The sequence below is a fragment of the Molossus molossus genome, unplaced genomic scaffold (assembly GCF_014108415.1).
Source record: "Molossus molossus isolate mMolMol1 unplaced genomic scaffold, mMolMol1.p scaffold_m16_p_14, whole genome shotgun sequence".
NCBI lineage: Eukaryota > Metazoa > Chordata > Mammalia > Chiroptera > Molossidae > Molossus > Molossus molossus.
Window position 1 is genome coordinate 14,513,184 of NW_023425349.1, and position 23,336 is coordinate 14,536,519.

The 23,336-nt window shown below is 46.5% G+C and overlaps 1 protein-coding gene across 1 annotated transcript in view; it reads left to right on the top strand.

The window, feature by feature from the left end:
- Nucleotides 1-23,336, top strand: part of BRINP1 (BMP/retinoic acid inducible neural specific 1) — a 175,738-nt gene that overhangs the window by 21,487 nt on the left and 130,915 nt on the right. The window lies entirely within an intron of this gene.

The window sequence follows — 23,336 nt, forward strand, 5'->3', positions numbered from 1 at the left end:
GCAACCCGGGAGTCTAGGCAGGAGAGGGTCATTCCAGTCCCTCCACACCGCACAACCTTGGGCAGGTAACAGTGTCTCAGATTGCAGCATCTGCCCAGGATCACCTCTCAGGGATCCAGCGAGGGAGAATTCACTGACCGGGTTAGGAGCTACCCAACAGAGAGAGAGATAAAGAATGAAGAGGCAGGTCTTAAAGGTAGAAAGATGGGCTTCGAGGCTTAAGAAGTTCTTTGAGGGGCAGGGGTGGCTGTCAAACAGGGCGCTGAGCAGGAGGAGGAAGCATTTTGAAAAGTCCGATCCCACAAGTTCAAGGTCAAGGCGGCGGATGTGTGGAATGCTGGTGGATGGGTGGGGAAGAAAGGCAGCACGGTGCTGGGCGGGGAAAGGAGCAGTTGTGAAGTTCAGGGTTTGACTTGAAGAACGTGACCCAGATAGCCAGCTTTCTCTTCCTGATGTGTTTTTAATCGGATGTTCTTCTAAATTCACCCTTCGCTGACTCCATATCTCATTCCCTGGAGGCAGCGCGGAGCTATCTGTGTGCATCTGCACTTTATATAGCTGAGGGTCCTTTTCCCGTCACACCTGCTGGCTCACATCTTGGACTCGGCACCACAGCCAAGTCCCACTGTGCTGAATGCCCGGGAGGAAGCTCAGCTTGACACTGCGCCCTGGTAGTAGCAGGAAGTGTTTAGTGCTCACTTCCTGTAATGCGGGCACTCTGCTAACTGCTTTCCATGCATTAATTGATTTGATCTGGGCAACAGCCCGCTGTATTGTCTTAATCTCTATTTTATAGAGATGCAAACGGAGGCAGAGAGAAATAAAGCAACTTACCAAGGTCATGTAGTTAATGACAAGCCTAGGATTTGAACTAGGGATGGCCCAGTTCAAAGTTTGATGCTTATTCTCTTGGGTCTGTTGTTTGCTTGATGCTGTACATAGATTTTCCAGCAGGGGTGCAGTTTGGGGCAGGGCTGTGATAATAGTTATGTTTTAGGAATAGGAGTGAAAGTAATATCAGGCCTTCACAAATACCATTGAGTTAGTTTTTTTCACGCATCACCTGTCACCCACAGGTGGTGTCTTACAGGTCTCATGTCTAGAGGTCTCCCAGGTGCGAAACATACCAACTCCGGGTCTGGCTCTAGGCCACGATGCAAACGCAAGTGAGAGGCCCATCTGTGGATACACACGGGGCCCAGGCGGGTGATGTCGTGGTGGTTGGCAGGTTTGGGGTTTGGAGTCCCTGTTCTTACAGGACACTTTATGCAGGCCATTCTCTTTGTCTTCGTCTCCGTTTCTTGTCCTTCAAACAAAGGAATTAGATGAATGTTTCTGAAATGTCAGTTTTCCAGGTACCATCTTAACTTCTCTCTTTTTGTCTCATCTACGCTACTTAGTGTTTTCCCTCAAATTAATGCACTTCTTACCGACAAGCATACATTCAGAAAGGAAACCCTATCACCGCAGCCTTTTTTCTTTTGTAAAAATGTCGTTGGCCAAATAGAAGGTCTAACCGCACAAGCCATACGATTAAAAACAAAACGGTGCGCCAATCCTCCAGCTCCGAGCCTGGCCTCTGCCTCCGCCACGCGCTCCCGCCCGGGTCTGAGGCCAGGCCGCGCTCCTCGGGCGCTGGGCGGAAAAGGAATACTGGAAACGCCGGGGAGGAGCTGCAGATGTAGCAGCCCTGGAATGAAACCTTCTCTTTGACTTACTCAAGACGGAGGCAGGATTGAAAAGGGGTTTTGTTTTTTACTGCGTGAGTCAGAGCTACCTGACGAAGGCAGATGTCCCCCCAAAGCCGCCCCTCTCCAGCCGGCCAGGCAGCCTCGATTTTAGGAGAGGCTGGACCTGGGGTCTGTACCGCTTCTCAGCCCGTGTATTCGTCCGCTCTGAACGTTTGCCAGGGTCCTCATGTCCTTAGAGATCCGTTTGGAGAGAAGTGGGCTCGACTGGATGTGAAGTGAAGGCCTGAGTCTAGCCTGAGTGTGGAAGAGAGGGAGCAAGACGGTCTCTGTGCAGTCGCTCCTCCGAGACACCAGGGGGAGGCAGGGTTGGGGTCTAGGGCGCCCAGTGCTGGGGTTCCTTTCCAGGTGGCTCCTCCCACTCGAACCTTCCACTCTTCTATCCTTGACCTCGATGCCCTCCGGCTCCCTCTTCTCCATGGCCCTTTCCATGATTCTCCCCTGCCCTCTCTCCCTTGTTCACCCGAGACAAACGCTGTCAGGGCTGATCTCCATTTAAAAACCGATGTCTAATGAAGCTTTTAACAGTTCTGGAGGAGGAATTAACAAGAGTTGATTCCTGTTCCCATCGTTGGTCAGGCATTTGTCATGTAGAATTTTATTTCCCTCAACAACTCAATGAAGTAAGCAAGGGCGAGCATCTCCTTTGACACATCAGGTGTGGAGAGTATAGTTACGTCCCTCAGCTCCGAGGCCTGCAGGGTCCAAGTGTCTCAAAACCCGTGCTTTCTCCGTTACTGGGATGCGTTGAAGGTGTTTGGGGGTGGGCCAGGGGAAGAGGACGTTCTTGGGTTGGGGACCTGTCCCTGCACCCTGGGGGTAGGGCAGACTTCACACCTCTCAGCTCAGCCTTTCTTTGTTGACTGTTAGAAGGATGATGCTAATGAGATCCTACTCATGGATCTGTGCCTCTTGGGGGCCAATTAACTTCACTTCACTTTAGCTGCTAGGGACCTCAAAACTAAATCCAGATAAATTAGCTCTTCCCAGGGGCCGGGTAGCATCTCTTCCTTCACTCATTGTAACTATTCTTTGTTCCATTTTTATTTTTAATTCTTTTGATTTATATCTTATTTAACTTCATAATATCGTTCTAGCTGTGTCTGGGGCGTAGGTGGGGTACGGATATGAAGTAAATAAGTGAAATCACTGTCGTGCCATCTCTTGGAGAAGGAAGAACTCCTGGGTCCTCGTCTGCGTGGAAAAGCTGAGGTTGTTCTGAGATAGCAGCTTGGGGCATGAGTCCTTTCTGGAGCACAAGGGCACTTGGGGAGGGGCCAGACCTGGCCCACTACCTGTTTTTGCCAATAAAGTTTTACTGGAACACAGCCATGAACATTTTTTTTCTTTTTGCTGATTGTCTATGACTGCTTTTATGCTACAGTGGCAGAGTTGAGTAATTGAAACATGAACAATATGGCCTATAACACCTAAACTGTTTATTATTTGGCCCTTTAAAGAAAACATTTTCTATTCCTGGTCTAGAGGAAAACAAGATTTGTAGAAGCTGCTATCCAGGTAAAAAGGAAGCTAAAGCAATTCCCCTACCTTTATTTGGTGTCTCATTTTTTATTTCGAAACTAACTTCCCTCCCCTCCCTTCACCTCCCTCCCCTCCCCCTCCCTTCCTTTCCTTCATCTTCCCTTTCTTTCCTTCTCCTTCTCCTATTTTGTGCTGAAAGATTCCTTCTAGTTCAGTTGTTTTTATTTTATTTTTTTACATTTTTATTTTAGAGAGAGAGGAAAGGAGAGAGAGAGAGAGAGAATGAGAGAGAGAGATTGAGAGAGGGGGGAGAGGGAGAGAGAGAGAGAGAGAGAGAGAGAGAGAGAGAGATCCACTTTCCTGCTCCACCCAACCCCATGGTTGATTCTCATGTGTGCCCCGACCTGGGATCAAACCCACAACTTTGGAGTATCAGGATGATGTTTCAACCAACTCAGCTGCCCAGCCAGGGCAGTTTTCTTTTTTCTTTTGGAAGAGGAGACTGGACTCTAGGAACTGGAAGTGACGTCCAAGGTGAGGAGGTCAGAGGTGACAGTGAAGGGACAACCACTTCCCAGTTGGCATTTCCTCCCCGTGTCTCTCCCTGTGCGCACAGACCAGGTTAGGAGCTCAGAGGAGACGAGAGATATACAAATACAGGACAAGCACTTAGCACAGAGCCTGGCACAGAATTCGTGATTAGTGAAGCCCCGCTGAGTTCAAGACAAGCCCAGTCTAATTGCAGAGGCAAAAACATGTGCCCACAGTTTGAATGCCGGAAACTAGGCACAGCCTTCGACGTTGGTGTTTCTCATGATTGGCCTGGAGAGCCTCCCCTGCCCCTCAGCGCCCCTCCCTGTGCCCTGGCCCCTTCTGAGCCTACTGTGGAACTGCTTCCTTAAGCCAATATTCTTATTTCAAAAGTAGTGGAAACTGAGTCTCAGAGAGAGGAGTTAACCTGCCCAAGGCCACCGAGTAAGGTGGGGACACAGCCAGGATTAGAACCCAGGTGCCCTGGTTTCCCAGTCAAACACCGTTTCCATTGCGGGATCCTGATAAGTAACCATGAAATGATAGTGTACCTTTTAAAGGACAAAGAACAATCCTCTCCCTTCCCAGCTACAGGTGAAGGGGTCGATGGGTCAGGAAAGGCTTCCTGGAGGAGGCAGGGCTTAGGTGGTACTAAACAGGTGGAGAAAATGTTCTGCACCTACAGAAACAGCAGTATCTTTCCCAGAGTGTTAGGGAATTGGACGTACCATGCTTATAGGATCTGTACTGTTATATAGGAAGGGAAAATAAGGTTGGGGAATTAGGTTGGATCTAGTTAGGGTGATCGCTTGGGTGTTTAATTAGATATTTGGACTTGATCCTGTAAGATCAGAATCACAAACAGGTGTACCCGTGGGCGCTTGATGTGTTGTATTTGACCCTCACGTGTCAGGGGGACAGATCATTTGTTCATGCTTAAAAATGGAGAGATTTCACCAAGAAATCTGGGTTCCCTCTGGCTTTTCCTAGAGATCAGACTAGTGGCAGCTAAGAGATGCCACTCCCACGTGGCAGCAGTCTGCCGTCCTAGACGGGGTCACACGTCTGCCACTTGCCACCATACTCTCTTCCTAAGCTCCGTACCTTGTCGCTCACGTTATGTCAGGGACTCAACAAGGCTTTGGAGTTTACTGTTCCTGAAGAAGTGGTGATGTACTAAAAATTCATCCTTATTGACGTGATGAAATCAATGTCCGAGGCTGTTTATTTGCTCATCAAACATTCATTAAGCATCTATTTCCAGCAAGGCTTTAAAAGGGAAGGATTGACTTCGGGACATGAATTAGGAGGCTGGTCCAGAGGTTCCAATGAGGAAGGATGAAATCTGCTTCGGAACAGAGCCATGGTGACAGGGAAGAGGTTGGACTCTTTTCCTTGAATCCCCACAGTCGTCCTTTTAAAGAGAAAGCTGCCCCATCCCATTTCCATAGAATCGGGCACCTGTCCTTCTAGACCCCTTCACCCGGTCTCTTTCATAGTGTATTCATCTGAGAAGAGGGATCCATCCTTTCCTTCTCAGACCTTCTCTCCCTCTCTCTTCTCTTTCTCAACTTGTCGAGCGAGCGAACACATCCCACCTGGGCCCGGTTCCTGTCAGTTCAGCCCCTGCGTACAGAGTGGATGGCTGTGCACCTCGGAGGTGGGCGTGCGCCTTCACAGACCTGCCAGGAAGAGCCAAGAGCCGGGCTGGCAGCGCCGACCTCAGAGCTGCCTCTCAAATCAATACACCTGCTTTGTTTCCGACTCTGCATCTGACTGTGGCTCTGCATCTGACTGCGGCATTCCGTTCCGCTCCCCAGCGCGCTCTCCTGCCTTTCGCTCCCACCCTCCCAGCCCACCCTCTCCATCTCCTCTCCGGGGTGTTCCCCAAAGGGCCCATGTTTCTCCATCCCTCATGCACATTGCAGTATGATTGCTCTCACAGTAATGAGTTGCTGCATTTGGGGAAGTTGACTTCGCTGGAAATGGTCCTATGCTAAAGCACAACAAAACCTTACTAATACAGTGCAATGCGATGCAATAAGACAAAATCAGTGCCTACAGGAACCGGAGAGGATGGTTGGAGCAGGGCAAATAGTACGCAGGAGGAGGCAGGGAGCCTCGGTCCTTGCTCTTGGTTTCTACCATTCACTAGGGCCGTTGCACAGCCGTGGTTTCCCTTGTCCTGGAATGAAGCAGCTGGATTGGATCCTCTTTGAGGACCTGTCCACCTGGAATCACTCGGAGTATTAGGAGGACATTGCGAATGGGCTTTCTTTTCCACCTTTTCATGGCACGTGTACGGTGATGCCAGTGCGACATGTCAGCGTGCGGGAGCAGGAGCCGGTTCCGTGTTCCAGCCGGAGGAAGGACTGCCTCCCCGGGGAGCGCACGGCCCGGGGACTCCACTGCCCGCCCGCCGGAGCTCTCTGGATCCTAAGGAAGCCTGGTCTGGGGATCATGAGGAGCAGAGGAACATCACGCCGCGCCATGTGGAGGTTCTGTACTCGGAGAAAGCATGCTAGGCCAGATGACACCTCGGGTCGTTCCCCTCCGGAGGGGGGTGTCGTTACCCTCACAGAGAGCTGGCTTTAGGTTTGCGGATGTGTTACCGCATCCCCCAGCTCCCCGCCTGGCACGGGAAACGTGTCCCATCAGTACCTGTTGAATGACTAAAAGTCACTGGTATTTTTTTTATTAATTAATTTATTTTTGTTACAGATGTTTCTCCTTTTCCCCCACTGACACCCTCCTCCCGATCCTGCCCCCTCACCTGCAGCACTGTTGTCTACGTTTGTTATGCACACATGCATTTACGTTCTTTGGTTCATCTTATCCACCCCTCCTTCCCGAGGTTTGTCAGTCCTAATGGTACTCCTTTCTATGGCTCTGGGTCTATTTTGTTCATTATATTCCACAAATAAGTGAGAGCATGTGGTATTTGTCTTTCTCTGCTTGGCTTATTTTGCTTAACGTCATACTCTCCAGGTCCCTCCATGTCCTCTCAAAGGATAAGAGATCTTTCTTACAGCTGCATAGTACTCCATTGTGTATATGTACCACAGCGTTTTTATCCACTCATCTACTGGTGGACACTTGGGCTGTTTCCAGATCTTAGCAATTGTAACTAGTGCTGCTATGAACATAGGGGTACATAGAAAGTCACTGGTATTTGATCATAAAATGTCAATGACTGCCTGAGTCAGAAAGACCCTTGGAGATCATTTAAAACTTCCACTTTTCCTACACGGACAAATGGAGGTCTAGGCACAGCATGAGCCTTTACCCAAATCCCACGGTGAATCAAAGACCAAGCTGGGACTGGGGTGCAGGCCCCTGACTCCCAGACCAGTGCTTTCTCACTGACCAAGTCTTACTGCATCACGTGGTATCACTGGGCTCAGTCCTCGGTTAGCATGTCCAGGGGCCCTTGTGGGTTCTGGGTGAGCACTCCGAGCCTCTGGGGAGAGGCCAAGCTGGTGCTTTCCTGCCCGGGGCTGGTTCTTCCCGTGGGTCGCCGTCGGGAGGACACTATCATTTTCTGTCCGCTGTCCCGCAGCACACAGCCACCCCATCACTCACTGCAGCAGACCCTGCGGAGCACCCAGAGTACATCTGGAAGCCACTTTCTGTTTGGGAGTCAGTGGCGGTCAGCCAACGTCTCGGTAATGTTTGCTTCCCTAAGACTTAGGCAAATCAAATCCATCCACTTTCTCAGCCTCTCTCTGTCTGGCATCATTTCCCTGCATCCGAGCCAAGCCAGGACTGAGCACGGTTCTCTCTCCCTCCCTCCCTCTCTTTCTTCTTCTCTCTCTAGTAATATGTCAGTTTTGTCTTTATTTTACTAGTATAGAATCATGACCTGAAGCAGTGTTAAATTTGGGGAAAAAAATCACCCAGGCCCACCATCCTGATTCTAATAAGCACATAGACCAAGTCCCAGAGATGTGGGGTTACCAGTTACCCCGTCTTGCTTCTGCAGTGGGATTAGCAGGGGGCTAGAATTTAGACTCAGCCCAGTCCAGTGGCAGTCACACCTCAGCGCCTCCTGTCCTCCACCCTCCCACTGACAGCCCTGCTTCAGCCTTATCTCTGCTGACCGTCCTGGAGCTGGGGTCCGATTAGGAAGGAGCTGAAGACATGTCCGCTAATCTCAGACTTGAGGCTTCGACTCTCCGGACCTCGGATCCCTATGAAGTGTGAACTCAGTTTGCTCGTTTTGCACATGGCACAGCATTGTCGTGGGGGGTCAGATGGGGTCAAGTGCTCCTGAAGGTTCCACAGTGCTAGGCATGCACCTGCTCCTTCTGCCTGGTGTTATTAGGGCTCCTTCTTGAATGGGAACTTACAACTTTCAAAGTTGTGTTTATTCTATAATGAGCATGTGGGGCATCCTGGCAAGGAAGCAGGTGTGGTATTTCGGAGCAAAGAATCTCTTTCAGGAGCCTTCTCCTTCATCTCTCTGCCTACTGTGTGCTAGGCCCCCAGCCCAGCGGGGAACCGTCCTTCTCTGGGACTGCATTCAAAGCCGTGCAGTCAGGGGGTGTAGCAGCCAGAAATAGACCAGTGGTTTCCTTGGAAGTTTCACAAAAATGGATCCTTTGGGTCAAAGGCTCCTTAATCTGCAAAACACAAGCTGTTTGCCTGACTTGAGGCCTCCGCAGACTTCCTAGGCTTGACGGGGCTTTGGTATGGAAAAAATGGTTGGTGTTTTGAAGATTAAGGGCCCTTTCATCCAAAAGATGCAATTTTTTTTTTTCTTATTTCCTCAAGCGCCCAGAGAAACACTATGTTCCTTTCTGGTTTAAAAGCTGCAGCCTCCTTTTGTGTGCCTAGGTTTCACTGCATACTCACAGCCTGGGGGAGAGTCAGTGAACCTCTGCTAGGACTAGCTCTCCCTTCCTATTCCCAGTATGCCTGTCTTCCCCGCAAACGCCCTAAAATCATCTGGGAGTGTTTTATGACGGCAAATTCTGGGATCTCACCACCAGAATGTCTGAGGAAGTCTCAAGGAGAAAATGCATTTGGAAAGTAGAGACTGCTTGGGAATCACCAGCTTCAAGATGCCTGACTTGGAAGCAGAGTCCCCAGCCCAGAAGTCGTCAGTGTACGGTGGTGGCTAAGAGCCAGGACTTTGGAGAGACCTAGAATCAAATCACAATTTTGACTCTTCCTACCCATGATGTGACTTGGAACAAATTACTGGACTTCACTGACCCTGTTTCCTTACTCTAAAACGGGAACAGTGTGTCCGTTAGCTACCCTCCCACCTCCACCACTATCAGGTCCGTGGCTTTAAACAGCTGGCATTGATTATCGCAGCACATGCGTCTGTGGGTCGGCCAGACTCACGGATCGAGGCTGGGCTGTTCTTGCTCCTCAGGCTCAGCTGGGGGCTCTGCTGTGAGCTTGGCTGATGGAGGTATGCTTGCTGGATGGTCTGCCCACATGTCTTGTCCTCCATCTTCCTCTGAGACACCAGTGCTAGTAGCAGATGCACAGGAGGTGAAGGAGAAACACCCGAGGTCTCTTGAGGCTCAGGGCGGGCACAGCATCACTTCTGCCTCATTCCAATCACCGAAGGGAGTTAGGATGATGAGCCTAAATGCAAGGGAGGGGGAATAGACTTCACCTCTGCAGTAGGAGAGCTGGAAAACTGCATGACAAAGTGCCCGCGCACAGGGGAGGGCGATGACTGGGGGCCATTGATCTGCCACACCTGTCCCACAGGGGGCCGTGAAAGTCAACTGAAATAATGTTTGTGAAGTTCTTGAAACAGTTCCTGCCCAGCACTGAAAGTTCATGTGTTGTGTTCATCGAGGTCATTACTAGAGTGAGGACTAACACATGGTGGCTGGAGTTATTAATCCAGAATTTCCAAATCTGGAAACTTTCTGAAGATCACACAGATGGAGCAGGTTGAATGAACCCTTAGAAGTCAGACGGTGCTGCGATGTTTTATTTGCGACTTGAAGGACAAGGGGGAGGACCTTGGTTCTAGCTTGTTGTGGTATTCGACGTTCCAACAATTGTGAGGCATTTCTGACAATGGCCTCAGATGTCCCTGCCCACCTCCCTCCCCTGCCAGGACAGTGGGTCTCACAGGAGGATGTGACTTTTGCAAACATAATATTCACCCAGAGCAAAATGCAGGTCCCAATGCCTTTCTTACTGGAGATTGCAATACAGTAGATCTCATAACGGATCCAGAAGGTTAAATATTTATTAAGCATCTCTAGTGATTTTGCCCAAGATGGTCCACGGACTTGAATCTGAAAGAGAGCCAAAAGGAGGGAAATATTGAATCTCTCGTGTCTTTCTTTGGTTGATGGTCACATTAATAGGGCCAGAGTTCATCTGTCGCAGAATGCCAGTTCTCAGGTCTGTGGGTGTTGGAAAGAGGCAGTAGTGATAGGGGAAGACAGACTTGACCATGCACACATTTGCCAGGGAACACACATGGCCACGGGAACACCCCAAAACAAGAAACACAGGAAGGTCAATGAAATAACATTAGCTGAGCAAATTTTATGTAGGTATGCAGATGTGTGTTGTAAAATTGCTGTTATCTGTTAGGGCTTCAGGTGATGGTAGCAATAGAGAACCAAACTCATACTGGATTAAGGTTAAAAAAAAACAAAAAGCAAAACAAAATAAAACACTAGCTGTGAGACCATGAGTAAGTCACTGAAGCTTTTTGACCCACTTCCTCTCTCATTAAGTGGGAATAATAATCATACCTTCTTCAAAGGCTTGTCTTGAGGACTAAGTGAATTGTGCGTATTTTATTGAAATAATTCACCATGTTACCTCACTGAATGTTCATTTTCTCATCTCAGGAATGAGAGGTATAAATCTCTGCCCTACATATGTTAGAAGTGGCTCTGAGATCAAACAGGAGCTCGGGCCCTTTGCAGCATGAAGTCTTGCTGGAATGCAAGGATGGAATGAGGAGTACCTTGAGAGAGTGCAGGGGAAAGAGGGCATTCACAGTCTCCAAACTGACCTTGTTTTTCTAAAACTGTGATTGCCCACCCAGCACCTGCTTAAATACTCAGATGTGTCTCCCCTGCCTTCCACCTTGGGTTCCATGATTGTCATGGACAAGTCGCAGTTGGAGCAGTTCCTTTAGCTCATCATTTAGAAAGCACTGCACAAAAGACTGAACCCATTGCACAAAGCCAGCAGAGCTCAAGGAGCTTCTATCCAAATGCATCCACCAGGAACCTTTCAGCTGTTTTCTTTGGTGATGTGTTAGAAACATCAAGCCAAAGGTCAGAGCTTTTGACAAGTAAGCGCTGAAGTTTAGGTTCAGATGGAAATGTGTTTTATTTATTTGCTCCAATGAATATTAAGAATAGATTAGCCACAGGGAAGAATTTAGAGCCATTAACTCAGCAGAACACTGTTTATTTATTGAACAATTATATTTTGAGCACCGGTCGAGTGCCAGTTCTCCTCTTTGGCATTCCAACTCTTCAGTAAGCCTGTAGGGAGAGCATCCTTTTCTTACTCATTTCTTTGTCCCATGCAGCATTTAATGTACTGATTTGCACATAATTGGTGGGTTTGCATGATTTGATGCCTTTTGCTCACACTGGTCCCACTACCTGAAATGCCTTCTATGAAATCCTTTTTTCTCCCTTTGCCTGGAAATCACTACTGAACCAATAGAACCCAGGTAAAATCTCAGTGCCCCTGAGAAATTTCCTTGAACTGGCTCTGTTGGAGTTACTTTTTCCCTCCTTTCTTCCAATAACACTTTATTTAAGTCTCCAGTAAAACTCAATTTATTGTTTTGCAATTTGAGGGGTAAAGATTTATCTCCTTTGCCAGCTTCTGGCTCCCTAAATCCACAGATACATTCTTATTTTTCTTTGACTTCCCAATGGCTGGTATAGAGTTTGGCATTCCACCCCAATCCCAGACCCCCTGCTGTTCTTTCAATCAGTACTAATTTTCTTTCCCTTTCATATTTCTTTTCTTCTTTAATTCTGTATCTGTTCTCTGAGTTTATAAATATCATCCTCATCCTTCTGTGAAGAAAAATTTCCCTGGTGGAGAGAAAGGAAGCACCAACTACTACTTTTCGGGGACCTTTCTTTGCCAAGTAGTCTACACTCTATGCTTCCATTTATTCATGTTCCATTCATGCCTTAATCTCTTTCAATGAATCTTCAGTTCCCATTAAGACATTGAACGCTGCCAACCACCTCTGGATTCTTAAGTGCAAGAGACGTTTTGAGTCCTCATCATGTTGTACCATTCTGTAGATTTTTGAAACTTGAGAAACTTCTCTTCTTAAATGTTTCTGCTCCTCTGACTTTGTTGATATTATTCTTTCATGATTCTCCTCCTCCCCCTCTTACAATTGTTTCTTACTGTACTTCACGGGACTCTTTCCCTTTTAATCTTTCCTACATATGAGCATCACTCCACCTTTATTTCCATTATTCTTGTCCCACGGTACTCACTGGGTGTTCTCATCCACTTCCAGAGCTCTAACAACCACTAGTTCAAATTGACTTACAAATCTCTACCTCTAGTTTGGCCTCTCTTTTGATTTGGAGTCAAGGATTCTTTAGTCTACTAGAAACTCTGACTTAAATGTTTAACAGACACTCCAGACTCAACAGGTCCAAGAGGGAACTTGTCATCATTCACTCTAAACCTATTCTTTTTTTATAATTATTGTTTATTAGCATGAATGACACCCATCATCAGTCTAATCATCAAACCAGATCTAGGAGTCATCATCGACATTTCTTTCACTACCCCACCCACCCAATCTTCAACTCTTGCTAATTTGCCTCTCCATTTTTTCTTTTTCTTTTTTTCCACTTTCTGTCAAATATAAGATGTCTTGTTCAGGCCATATCTAGCCTAAACTATTGTGATTTCCTCCTTGTTCCTCTTAAATTTATCCACCACCCCTTTAGTTGGAGTAATTCATCTAAAATAAAACTCTAATGTAGAACTCCTCTGCTTAAAAGCCATTGGTGGATCCCTGTGATCCCACAGGGTTAATCCTAGCTCTTGATTTATTCAATTCATTCATTCAGTGAGTATTGATTAGTGTCTACCATATGATTCTTATAAATTCCTGAGCATACATGGGGAGAAAAGGGGGAAGAATCTATGTCTTCAAGAAGCTACCAGTTATGCATAAATATAAGATTATAAAACAAGTCACCCCTTTCAGCTCTTCCGCATCATCTCCTGTCACTCCCTTCCTCAAAATTTTCAATGCAGTAACTTTGAAATGTTTGTAGATATTGTATTCATACCACACTCCTGCATTCTTTTCACATGCTTTGTCCTGACCTGAAATGTGGTGTCCACATTTTGTCACCCGACAAAATTCTTTTTCTTCTAAGTCCTGCCCTGGATGCCATGTGCAGGAAGCTTTCTTGGGGACCCCAGCTTGGAGCTCCAAGCTCCTCCATGGAAGACTGGGTGCACTCTGTCTTTGACCTGTTACATTGTGTTCAAATTACCTGTTTCTTTGTCCGTCTCCTACTGTGGACTCTGAAAACTAATTAAAATAGTAGGGACTCAACAAATATTTGTTGAATTTTATCACACGGACCCAGAAGAGGCATTCCAGCATGTTAATTTCACTTTCCTCTTTGAAAGATGTCCTGCAAAGACTGCTGGTAATTTGGAGAGAAAACTTAAAAAGCAGTTTCCCTGCATTTGGATCTTTACATTTCTAAATGTGGCTCCAAATGAAATGTTTATGAAGAAAAAGATGCTAAACACAACTTACAGACATATTGTTAATCACACACACGTATAGTATTTAGGGTATCGTCCCCAAATTATAAAAATAAGTATTCCACATATTTCAGTTTTCTTTCCGACTTCCATGGCCTTACCTAGATTCAACATTTCCAGACGTTTCACACCTTAGTTTGACTTAGCAGCCATTCTCTTTGTTGATATCCTTACATTTCACTTGTGGTTGTTCACGATTGTCAAAACAAACAAACAAACAAAAACTACAACTAAGGATGATGTAGTTTCTTAGCTTATTGGATCAAAGCATTGAATCATAGAACCTAGTTAAAACTGGCTTAGTTTGAAGTATATTTCTGCTATTTTTAAATAACCAGATTTTTTAGAAGAATCTCTGTCCTATCATCTGCACGATAGAAATGATGCTATCAAGCTCAGAGAATTGTTCTATGGATTTAATGTCACAGGCCATGAGAAAGCCTGGCATAGTATCTATCATGTAGTAGGTACACAGTAGTCTTTTACCCACCCTTACTAATGTACTTAAAATATGTGAAACATTAACAGCCTGTGGTGAATTTGGGAAATTGGGGTGGACATTGCAAGAAGAGGGAACTGTAGAAGCAAAAGCAATGAGGTATAAAGTTTATGGTGTGTTCAGTCAGTGCACTTGTGGAGAGAACAGGGTCAACTGAGGGTAGGAAGTGGAAGAGCAGAATAGGAAAAGATGAGTATACAAAGTATCCAGCTCATAAACATTGAGGAATATGAGACTAAAAGGTAGGGCAATCAATAGGGAGCTGATGAGCTTGTTTAATTAGGGGATTGTCATAGTCATGACTGTATTTAGAAAAAAATTGCTCTGGCAACTAGAGTGGTGCTAAGGATGGAGGTAGCAGAGATACATGAAGCGGGAAACCAGTAGGAAGATGAATGTGATAGTCCAAGTGTTTAGAATGACAGATATTAAGAGAGAAGTTTCTAAAGTGAAGTGTCTAAGGGGGAGGGAAGAAAATTCAGGATTACACTTAGGTTACAGAAGACAAGAGAAGGCAAAAGTTGTCAAAAGATGTGGGTTAATAGGAAAACAAAAGAAATGGACAGGATATGAAGGTTGTGGTGCTGGTGGTGTTGGTGGTGATAGTAGTGGTGGTGGTGGTGATGATGGTGGTAATTGTGGTGAGGGTTGTGATGGTGGTGGTGATGGTGGTAGTGGTGTTGGTGGTTGTAGTGGTGGCAGTGGTGGTGGTGATGATGGTGTTGATGGTGATGGTGGTTGTGATGATGGTGGTGGTGGTGTTGATGGTGATGGTGGTTGTGGAGGTGGTAGTGGTGGTGGTTGTGGTAGTGGTGATGGTGTTGATGGTGATGGTATTGATAGTGATGGTAGTTGTGGTGGTTGTGGTAGTAGTGGTGGTGGTAATGGTGGTGGTAGTGGTGGTGGTGGTGGTTGTGGTGGTGGTGGTGGTGGTGGTGATGGTGTTGATGGTGATGGTATTGATGGTGATGGTGGTTGTGGTGGTTGTGGTAGTAGTGGTGGTGGTAATGGTGGTGGTAGTGGTGGTGGTGGTGGTTGTGGTGGTGGTTATGGTGGTGGTGTTGATGGTGATGGTGGTGATGGTGGTTGTGGTGGTTGTGGTACTAGTGATGGTGGTAATGGTGGTGGTGGTGGTGGTGATGGTGGTTGTGGTGGTGGTGAAGGTGTTGGTGATGGTGACGGTGGTTGTGGAGGTGGTAGTGGTGGTGGTGGTGGTTGTGGTGGTGTTGGTGGTGATGGTGGTGATGGTGATGGTGTTGATGGTGATGGTGGTTGTGGTAGTAGTGGTGGTGGTGGTGGTGGTGGTGATGGTGGTGGTGGTGGTGGTGGTGGTGATGGTGGTGGTGGTGCTGGTGGTGGCAGCATTGGCAGCAGTGGCAGCAGTATTGGTAGTTGTCGAGGAGGAGATGGTTTAGTAGAGTGGAGGAGGAATTTAGGAAAAGTCCTAGGTTTCACATAGGCATGATTCAGGACATTGTGTGGTTCACTTGAATGGAGAATACCAGGAGAAGGGGAAGTCTGAGAGAGTGAGGATGGCTTTAGTCAGGGATCATTTGAGTTTGAGAAGCCTATGAGATTTCCTCGAGATGTTGATGTGGTTGAAAATAACAATATAAAATATACAAATTGTAATGAACACTCATTACCTTGGTTTCTAGACTTTTTTGCAGTCACACACATAATATTGAGTAAAAATATCTGACTATATACCTCTCTATGAATGTATGCATATAAATTATTTATACACACTACCTTAACTAGCTAATATCTCAATTCCCCAGTGCTCAGTGTTCACTTAGAGCAAGGATCAGCATTAATAATTGCATATGTAAATCCATATTTTAATTAGTCCTCTTGATCATCTTGAATTGTTTTGGCCAACTCATGACAAATCTAATTAGATCATCATTATTGGTTTAGCACTGTAGTGTGGCTGTTTCTTTGCCATTTTTTGTTTTGGGTTTGAATTATTCTCATTATTGTCATCCACAATTGATTTTTATTTATTTTTTTTTATCCTCACCTGAGGACATTTTTTTTTTTTTTTGTTCAGATAGAGTGGGAGGGAGGGAGAGAGAGAGAGAGAGAGAGAGAGAGAGAGAGAGAGAAACATCAATGTGAAAGGGACACATCGAGTGGCTGCCACCTACACAACCCAACCAGTTGCCAGGGACAAACTGCAACCGAGGTACGTGCCCTTAGCGGGAACCGAACCCGGGTCTCTCCAGACCGCAGGCTGATGCTCTAACCGCTGAGCCAAACCAGGCGGGGCCACAATTGATTTTTAAATGACTTGCTCACTTTGGGAGAGTTGGTTTAGTCAAAATCAGGTAATAGAACCCTAAACTCTGTATCCTGAGGCACAGATCAGCATCAGGCATGAAGGTACACTGAAAGAGAAGGAATGATGAAGCCCGGCCTCTTCAAGGTGTGCGACTCCCCTTCACGCTTAGTGTCTTTTGTGAGTTGTGACTGTCTGATATTTGGGCTAAGTGTTGAAAGTAGGCAATCAACATGTACACTAGAAGTTCTGATTTTATTTCCTTCTCTGTGTCCAGATTCATTAATTATATTTGAAGTTCATTGGAGTTTTACATCGAACTGGGTGGACACTGAGTTAAGTGTTTTAATGCATGAAATCTTTACTTTGTCCAAATAAGATCCATAGAGTACAATTAGAAAGAAAAAAAATTCCTCAATTCTTGTTTCCCATCATTTAAACTTATACTTAAATCAGGTGTCCCTGACATTTGGATAAAACGTAACACAAGGCCATGATATTTTCAAGTTACATTCAACATCTTTTTGTTCACCTCTATTTCTCATATTCAGTCTTGGTTCAGCAATTAATGTGTCCAGTTCAGTATATAAGAACAAAACAAATTTTATTTAAAGTGGACACTGCATTGTTCCCCCAGATTTTTCTGTCTTTCCCCAGTTTATGAATTTGCCATATCTCCTCCATCGTGTTACCTTAATCTTGACTTCTTCAGGGCCCAGAGTTTTCTCAAGATAGTGAGGCAAGGAGGCAGTAGGACTCCTTCCTTGACTACTTTTTCATCAACTTAGTATCCGTGCTGCAAAGGGTTGGCAGGTGTTCAGACTTACAGTTTTCCTATGCAGCATTTTGGGGGGTATCTGGAGCTTCTCTTTGTCTCTGGGATCTCTTGTGATTTTTTAGGTGAAGGAAATGGATATCTTTTCAGATTCTCACTGACCAATTATTCTTGTGTCCTTGATAAATTACAAGACACTTTCAGTTTCCTTTTGCTGAGATCCCCTTCCCTCCAGGTCGGGATCTAGGGCAACACCTTCTGGCTTTCTCTTTCATGTGGTCCACCTCTGATTTATGGGGGACACATCCCTTTTACACATGAGCTAAGAAGTTATTTCTCAAATGGCAACCCCTCCTCTGCACCAGGCTTCAACCGGCCTCTCTTTAGCTTTTCCTCTGCAGAATTCTTTGTTTAGATTTCTCCGGTGTGAGTCAGACACCAATGTGCCATGTTCTCCCAACCTCCTGGGGACATTGCATGGTCTTCTTGAAGCTCAAGGGGAGGGGCTTCAACCCTGATGGTGCCCATGAGTTGTTTGGGGATAGGCAGGAGGAGTCATAGTGCGCTGTCTGTTCTCACTCAAACTCCATTCGTGATCAAACTCTTTATGCCTTCAGGTGACTGAAAGGCTGAGAACCTCAGAAAGCTCATTTTCTTTGGAAATCCTAAATCGTGGTCACCCACCTCTCCTTAGACTATGGTGTCTATCGTCCTGGATTTCAACTAAAACCGAGACTAAAACAGTTGTATTTAAAATCCTATTTAATGTTTCTCCAAACCCTAAGAGGTACTCATCATCTTGTCATTGCCCAGATTTTACAGATGAGTAGACTGCGTGGTGGTCACCCAGCTCTGTAGGTTTTTCTCTCTGGTGAGAAGTCTGATCTGGAGACTCTGGTTTCAAAGTTGAAGCCTGGACGAGATCATCAGGTTGACATAGGCTCAAGAGGCAGGCACTGTGGTCTCAGATCCGGTAACCTGCCTTAGGGACCCTGAGGGTGGGGGACAGAGCGGGCATTCCCTTCCCTCTTGGGCCCAGAATGGGGGCCATGGCTCTGCGGTGCATACAGAAGCAGCAGAGAAGCTTGGTGATAAAGCTGTGGAAGGCCCTCTCTCATCCCTGCTGCGTGCTCCTGGGATGTAAGTAATTACAAGGACAACAGTTAGTGTGCTCTGTGTGCATGAGCCTGATTCCCATAGAAACGCTGCAGGCTTATCTGTAGCACGGTGCAGCCGAGGGCCCCATGTGTTCTCCATCCTTCAGCCCTCGTCAGCGGCGCCACGCCCAGCAGGGCACCCCGCGGCACAGGGCCTGGGACTCATAGAAAGCCCCTGGGGGTCAAGGGCAACACTGGGAATCGAACCAGCCTCTCGTTCACAGGCTCTAAACCCTGGTGGCAGGACGTGCCGGTCTGAATGATGGAAAGCAACAGTTCTGAACGGCATGGTCGTACCTGTCCAGGTGTGTCTCTAGGACGTGCAGATTGGGAGGTGTGGCCCTTGAATGTGGGAGTTGTTGTTTGTAAGGTATTTCATGTCTGTTCGTTCATCGGTTTTGAAGGGAGGAAGCGAGAACACAGTGGCTCGACCACACCGTTGCAGGGGAGAGTGAATCGGGTCCTCGATATGTTGATTAAAAACGTGGAGATGGATGAGTGACCTTCTCAGGAGTGTCGTAGGCCTGAAAGGCTCATTCTAGCCCTGCACTGTCCATTGAAAGTAGAATACCATCTACATCTGTAATTTTAAAGTCTCAGCGGCCATGTTAAAGCAATTAAAAATAAACCGGTGAAATGAATTTTAATAATATATTTCATTTAATCCAGTACATCCAAAATAGTAATGTTTGTACATGTAACCAGTATGAAATATTAGTGACAAGGTTTATTTTCTGTTACTCCTACAATGTCTTCAAAATCTGGGGGCAGGGTGTACTTTAAACTTGCGGTGCCCCTCGATTTGGAGTAGGCACGTTTCAAGTGCTTGAGAGCCACACGTGGTCAGTGCTCCCAAGTTGGACGGCACATTCTCCAGCTCTTCTGTTACGTTGGTCCATTTACTTCAGTTTCCCCTCCCCCATGTATAAAATGGAGATCACAGTTCCTCAAGATGTTGAGAGGTGGTCAGATGTGTAAAGCAGCTAGTGTGGTTCGTGATACACAGTAAATGCTCAGTTAATGCGCGATTCCTTCCTTAAACGGACTTTTCCTAGTCCTGGCACATAGCAGATGCTCAGTTAATGCATGATTCCTCCCTCAAACTGCCTTCCACAGCAACTAAAGTGTAAGCTCATTGCAGGAGAGTGACATGCAGTTTGACCTCGGACCATCTCCAGAAGTAAACCAGAGCTAACCCTCTCCCTTCCTTCCACAGACATCTCCCCCAGGCATTTGCACCCCTCACGCCTGCACTTTCTCCATGTCTCTGCTGCAAATGCACTTAATCAGAACAGCTTTTCCTGAACACCTGTGCGTAAAGGGGCTCCGTCAGCCCCTCTTCCCAGCTTTGATCTCCTTCAGAGGAGCCCTCACCATCACAGAAACTTCTCATTTGTTTATTCCTCCCAACCCAATAGCAAATTAGTTCCTGGAGGGCCCAGGCTCCTCTGTTTACCATTTAATTTCCAACTAAATATGTTAATGGATGAATGAATGAATTTATTGAAGATCCCCAATGCTTTGTCCTTTGCATATAGCATCGGAATGAAATACACAGTTCTTGCTGGATGAGAGAGGGGGAGAGGCATACGGGTGATCAAATGCCTCAGAGGTCCCTATTCTCACCGAAACCTCTGCTACCCGGTGTCCTGCCCTGGGCACACGCCATCACTCTGCCCTCTCTGACCTTTAGACCTGTGTTATGCCACTTGCTGCGCTGGAATTTCCTTTACCTCATCTCTGCTTAATAAAACCTGACATGCTATTTAAGGCTCTGCTCAAACACCACCTCTTATACAGGATCCTTTTCAGATCTCTGGGTTGGAGACGTTATCCCTGGCCTCCATTCCTGCCCTGGACACTTTCCTTTTGCTCTAGTGTTTATGACAGCATGTTTCTCGTATCAGAATTCCTCACAGAAGGGTGGGACTCCCCACAATATACGGAACCTGTGGAGGGCAGGACTTAATCTCAGCTGGGGTGGGATGAGGGTGGGGATGTAGTTGAAACTATGCAGACTTTGTAACGAGAAACCCAGGGCTTAGAATCCTGAATCAAATCCTTCCGAGTTGTGGGCTTGGTAAAGTTATTCAATGTCTTTAAGTCCCAAGGTGCTCATCTGTGAAATGCAGTAGCTGCGGCCACCTCATGGAGAAAACCTTTCTTAACGTGTACTCTATCCTGGGTGCTTTGACTACTACCAAGAGAGCACACATGAATCCAAGCACACAGCAGATACCCAATAAATACCAGTCAAGCGACCTTTATATGATCCCTAGTCTCTAGTCCAATTAGTGCTAATATGAGCTTATTTATAGAATGGGGTCACAGTGTCTATCATACTATGACAACATGTAGGTAGCACATCCACAATCCATTAGCTCTTGTTGTTCTTTGTTTTTAATCCTTACCTGAGGACATGTCTCAAAGTGGGAGGAAGAGAGAGGAAAAGAGAGAGAGACATGAAAGGGACGCATTGAGTGGCTGCCTCCCGCACAACCCCAATCAGGGCTGGGGAAGAACCACAACCAAGGTATGTGCCCTTGACCAGAATCAAACCTGCAACTCATTGGTCCACGGACCAATGCTCTAACCACTGAGAAAAACTGGCCAGGGCCTGGCTCCATGTCTGTTGAAATTCACCGAATAGGAACTTCTGTTTTCATTTTTAGTATTCTGTGGATTTTTGTGATTTTCTAAGTCAACGCAGATACATATTCTGACTTCTTCCAGGAAGAGCTTATATCTACTTGCTCAAATGCAGATTTTATCATCGGCCCTGACAACAAAGAAGGTTCAAACATGGCCATGCACACCCACTGTGTTGCTGAGACAACATGTCAAAATGAAAACCGGAGCTAAAAGATAGAGGTCACGGTCTGTAAAAATAACAATGGTGGGTGAGAGCAGGGTTTTACTTCCGCACCGTTGCCATATGGGTCCAGTATTTTTGTTTGTAGGGTGTTTAGCAGCATCCCTAGCCTCTACCCACTCGGAGTGAGTTGCACCCCCACAACATGACAATGACAGATGTTCCTTGCGGGACAAAATGGCCACCACTTGGATTAGACCTTTCAAATTTCAGCTAATTCTAGGACTGTTGGCCGAGGGCTCACTTTCTTGCGCACGCATGCACACAAACACACACATGCACACACACGCGCACATGCACACATGTGCACATGCATGCACACACACACATGCACACGCACACACACATGCACACTGCTGTTCCATGCATAGCTTCATTCCACTTTGAAAAGCTGCAATGTTCTGAGTCACGTTTCCTTGCAAACAGTCTAACAGCCAAGTATTCTCTCCCAGGCTCCCAGCCCACTCTACTTACAACAGAAGCCACGGGGAAGGTTCCTATGGGTGACATGCGATTTTAGTGGTTCCCCAGTGAGATTTCTGAACAGTCGCCTCCGCCCCCTGCTGGCCTCTCAGGTGGGCGTGGCCGCCAGTCTTGGCAGCTGCACTCACCACGCGGGGCTTTGAGGCTCTGAGCAGAACTTCGGGCCTCAGCCTCTGGCGCCCACGCCTCTGCCCACGGGCCTCGCCCCTCGGCCGCTGACAGCTGGGGCGGGTGGGCTGAGCAGGTTTCTGCAGTTACTCATCATACAACGGCAATTGGGCAACAGAGGGAAACGTCCAATTGAGGAAGGCATTTCCATCCCTTCTACTGATTTGTTTTCGCTTTACATTCTTCCCGTTTTCAGTTGGAAGAGTAGAGAAATAAGATACCACATTATTCATATATGTACATCATTTTACTCCCGGTAGAATGTTTGTGTCTTTACCACATTTTTAAATGGTAGAAATAAAATTCTGAGATCTAGAGAGAGGACGTGACTGGCTAAAGTCACACCGTAGACATGTGTAGAAAGTCATTTAAAGGTTCTTTCCAGATAAAGGCTCGCAGCCCAGCCCTGGCCAGTGTGGCTCAGTGGTCGTGGGTTCGATTGCCAGTCAAGGGCACGTACCCAGGTTGCAGATTCAATCCCCAGCCTTGGTTGGGGCACATGCCGGAGGCAACCAATTGATGTGTCTCTCTCACATTAATGTTTCTCTCTCTCTCTTCCTTTCTCTCACTCTCTATAAAAATAAATGGAAAAGTAGCCTTGGGTGAGAATTAACAAATAATCAAACAAACAAAAAGGCTCACAGCCCAATGAGCAAGACACAGAAACAATTATGTATAATAAAAGATAATAAGCACTAATATACACTTATATGAAGTAAGCAACTAGAGCGGAGAGAAAGGATCAACTAGAGTAGAAAAAGGAAATGACCTTTGAGGACCTGACTCAGCTGGCTGCTGAGGGATAAACAGGACTTGGCTGGACAGTGGGGACAGTCTGACCAACGGCAGTCCCAGCAGGGAATAAGTGGACATCGCCAGCACCAACATTCATCGTTATCATCACCCTCACCATCACGAAGCACCTGCTCAATGCTAGGCACTGGGTGGACCACTTTACCTAAATGGTGTCGTTGCATTTTCACACCAGGTGCTATTGTCAATCACATTTTACAGACAAGGAAACTGAGGCTCAGAGAGGTTAGATTCTTGCCTGAAATCATGCTGTTTATGACTGATGCCGCCTGGATTCGGAGCTGTCTTTCAATATGGACTAAGATGAGTGTGTCTAGAATAAGTGGGGTGGGGACCACAGACAGCATAGTTCTAGGGCAGTAGTAGAATTTTGCTGAAATGATAAAAACAAAATTAGTAAATTTTCAAAGGCTAGGCATGGCCCTGTAGTCTCTCTTCTCTACTCCCCACAAGGAGCCTCTTCTGAGCTCCCTCTTTGTCTTCAACACTTCTCCAACATGGTGCCACTGCGCTATGCTACCACACCCCCAAAAGGAGATGGCTGACACCCCACCTAGTTTCCTGGCTTTTAGTTTACCTTCTTTAAAAAAAATTTTTTTCTTTATTGATATATTAGAGAGGCAGAGAAAGGGAGAGAGAGAGATGGAAACATTGATGAGAAAGAACATTGATTAGCCGCCTCCTGCATCCCCCCCACTGGGGATTTGGCCCACAACCTGGGCATGTGCCCTGACCGGGAATTGAACAGGC